The sequence below is a fragment of the Meleagris gallopavo genome, chromosome Z (assembly GCF_000146605.3).
Source record: "Meleagris gallopavo isolate NT-WF06-2002-E0010 breed Aviagen turkey brand Nicholas breeding stock chromosome Z, Turkey_5.1, whole genome shotgun sequence".
In the NCBI taxonomy this organism is placed as follows: domain Eukaryota; kingdom Metazoa; phylum Chordata; class Aves; order Galliformes; family Phasianidae; genus Meleagris; species Meleagris gallopavo.
The window spans coordinates 33,105,730-33,109,957 of NC_015041.2; positions in this window are offsets into that span (position 1 = coordinate 33,105,730).

Genomic DNA, 4,228 nt, shown 5'->3' on the forward strand with positions numbered 1-4,228 from the left:
AAGAATATCTAGAGTGGAAATATACTAATGTGAACTGACAGGATATTTGCAAGCTGCCCAGAGATATGCTGAGCCAATCACATTCAAGGAGTTCCAGTACTGTCAGAAATGTACTTAGGTTACTAGCACAAAAAGCATTAGCAAAGCAGGAAATGAGCAGTGGAATTTGGATCTGATGTGCAATGAGTAGATTTGTTAAAAATCTCCTGGTTTTGAGCTGTAGAAGACATGAATGGGTAAATTCATGTACAAGACAAATTCTGATGAAAAACAAGTACAGAATTTATCACCAGCACCAGCTCTCTGACCTCCTTTGTTTTATAAATGGTCTTGGGAAGCGGGTTTTTTGAATTTTGTTTTGTTTTGTTTTCCAAACCAGCATGGTTGAAAGCTCAACAGTAATTCCTCTGGCTGTTGATTGTAGAAAAGGCTGCCAACATAAAGGAAGCCACATCATAGCTGACAGAAAGAAAGATCTTGGCTTTGCCTGTAATGAGGGTGAAGGTAGCTTTGTGGTGGTTTCCCCAGCTGTCATCCCCACCTACACCCTGACTCCCACACAGTTGAGGGTGCACATCACCCCGGGGCAGTCCTTGTCACCTTGGGGAGGAAGCCTCAATACCATCCACTGTCAGGACAATCAAGAGTTGAAGAGAAAAATCTATGTAGAATACAGACACAGGTTCTCCAGGCAGGATCCCTTAACACCCTCTTATCTCTGTTCCAAAGATCACATGAAGCGTTTTCACAAGGAAAAGGCAAAGCAGCTTTGAAGAAAACATACAGAAGTGCTTTTTTTAGAGAAATGTGCCCAACCAGAAATGGTAAAAATTATGTAAATAAAGTACACAGAAATGAATGGTGTCTGAGTAATACTAAGCCTTAGTTTTGTTCAAGTTGCAAAAATCTCCTTTTTTTCTGAATACTGAAGGTATCAAAATCAAAGATTTTACACTGAATCATGAGTTTCTTTCACTTGTAAAATTTAGCAACTAAATACTCTAAAAATTTAAGTAGTTTAATCTAAAGATAAATATTTTAGGAACTAGAAAAGAAATCAATGGAATCAATCAATTTTTGTAAACCCCAAAATGTACACATGAAAAATTAGGATATGTTTATGTGAAGTTAATTTAAAAAGGAAAAAAATACATATGAATAAGGTGGGTTTTTTTATTTAAATTGTGTGTTTCTTTTTTTCAACAGACAACTTTCGAAACTTTCCATCACCCTAGTTCTCAATGGGCATAAATTTAGCATGTGACATAAGCAAAGACATTTATGGTACAGTTTTTTAAAGCAACTACTTCTGTTTACTTGCCTAGCTCCTTTAGCTTATTTTGAGAAGTGCTTACCTCCCCCAGCACTTAAGAAAATCTGTTTTTCACAAGTAAAATATTACAAGGGGACTGAAAACAGGAACTATGAAAGAAAAGAAGTCTTACAAGATAGAGTTAAGACTGGAAATACTGCAGTTATACTGTAAATATTGCAGTTACACAGTGTGCCATAGCTTGGTGATCTTCTTTAGAGAAGTTCTTTTTCTTACATTCCTATCTTAACAGTGTAGCAATGGACAAAAGTGTACTAGGACAGCAAGAGGAAATATGTGTTCTTCTTAGTTCAAAGGCTCACTTTACACACTGATTGTATGTGAATAAAATGATCCTACATAAAATTGATACTGCCAGTTACGTCTATTATCTTGATATAATCTTGTAGATTTATCCAGGTGAAACACTTTGTACTACAGGGTCATTAGCAATTATCATTTACTGCCAATAAAGTAATGAGGAATCAAAGGACAAAAAAGACACCTATGCAGTGAGAAAGAGAGAAAAAGCAGAGAGAAGATGGAAAGAATGAAAGACGACACGAAGGAGACAAAATGCTAGGAGAGAGACAAGTTAACAAGTGTAAGTTAATATAATTAAAATGCTGGATTTTTAAATATTATCTACAATTAACAAAAAAAATACAGAAAGTACTCACTTTTCTATATTCTGTTATCCTAAGAGACAACGATCAATTCTGACTTTCACATTCACAGATTTTACTTCATCTTTCAAAGCTGCAAGTTGTCATTTTATTCTGTAGGCATCCTTCAGAGTCTTTTCTGATTTTGTGAACATATTTTTTGAGACAGAGGAATACTGTTCTTTGTTCTTTGTCAAAATATCTTCTACATATCTTACAATGTATGTAAAATTTTGTACATGGACTCCTTGCATATTTAGGTATTTTATACCTACTATAGTTGTCATCCTGACAAGTAAGTGGTACACCCAATTCAAAAGGCCATAGGAGGCATAACAAAACTTCCTGTTCATTGCAGAGAACAAATCTATGGTAATGTGTGTCGAGTGTTTAGGATTTTTTTGATGAAAGACCCTGGGGATTATATAAAAGCGTAAAATATTATGATTGCTAGATGAAAGGGATTTTGTCATTGGTGTTGTTGACAGTTTGTTTTGATTTGTTTCCCAAATGTTTCCATTAGCACTACTTTCAAGTGAGAATACATGTTCATATTTTTCTATTTTCTCTCTCAGTTGAGTGGTAAGTTGTTCTGTCTCTTCTGTATTTGAAATCTGAGGTAGAAGTCAGTAATAAAATGAGTTTGACAAACAGGGAGGGTGGAGTCTTCTTGTAAAGTTACATATCCACTGGCCTTTCAAACAAAACATAGAGTTTTTAGATCAAATACCCTGTCCCTGATCTTCAATATATTCATGACTTTCTCACCTCCCCTTCAGCAATGACACGGCAGCAGGTCTTCACCCATTGTGCTTAAATATAGCCTTTAGTAAAACTCTTTCTCCTGCCCCTTGCCAGAAGGCACGATCTATTTTAAGGTTAGGTGGAGGTAGACACCAGAGAGCTGTTACAGAACTGTTACATCAGGAGTGGGAAGCTACTGATTTATGATAAAAAACAAAGAAGCAGTGCAGAAGATCTTCAGAAAGTATTGAGAAGACACCCAAAGACGCACATCCTGATTACTGCCTTGAACTCTAGTCTGAAGTCAAAGATTTGAACTCAAGAGTTAACAAAGATCCATACAACTTCTCCTGAGAAGAAAGGTTTTCTGAAGACATTGAATTTGGTTCAAAAATGTCTCCCTCAGAGTTTTTAAGCTTGAAATCCCAGAAGACAGTAAAATCACTTTGTTGCCCTCTGATCTAAAGTAGATGATCAGAAATAATACTTTTCCAAACAGAAATAATTAGAAGGAGAAGTAGCAAGGTAGAAGAATGAAAAATATTCCAATAATGTGTATGTATTTGATTTTGATATTGAAATTGCCTGTTATAAATGTATGTTATGATGTTTTTACGAAGTTGACCAGGCTCTATGCAAGAGAGACAGTAATGTTTACATAAATATGATAGAAAATAAAATTTATTTTTAAATACCCATAATTCAGAGTAAGTAGAGCACACACGCAGCAATCCTCTGAAGTTTCACAAATTACACTGTTATCACCATCTTCTCATCTCTCCTATTGCGTTATTTAATCACTTGTGTGGTAAGGCTTCCTATACACGTATGTACAGGACCTGGCACTGTGGGCTTTTGATCCTGCCAGGGACATTGAGGTAATACTTCAAATAATCTGTATACTTCTTTCAGAGATTATATAGCCACCTGCAAAAGTGGCCAGATAATGAATAGATCTGAATAATTTATTTTTAGGAAAAGGTTCTAATTAATCTGTTAAATTACCAGCAATTAATAATTTAACAAATCTAACTGTAGAGAGCCATTTTTCACATGCAAGAGAATGAACCAGATGACCCAAGATCTTTCCAATTTCTAATTCTCATCTGCTATAAAATAACAATTAAAAAAAAATCAGTGATGATTATTTTTGCATGACCAAAACATCATCCAGATCCACAATTTCCCCAAAGGCAAAACAGCATATATGAGAAAGGTCATCATGGAAATTCCCAAGAGACTCAGAAACTGGAAGTTGTGTTCCAGCACTTCTAGGGAAAAAGATTTTTCCTCGATATGTTTGAGAGAAGCAGAAAGGCAGATTGTATCTTGTCCTCTCACCTCTCACTGTAGCCCCAGAGATAAGAAGCTCTACCAAAGTCTTCCAAAGCTCCACATATAACGGTTAAAATTGTCATATACCTGCACACCACATACATGGCAGACCTTTCCCATATAAATTCTAATATTCTTGCTATTTTATCACCACAGTTTCACAACTTGTCTT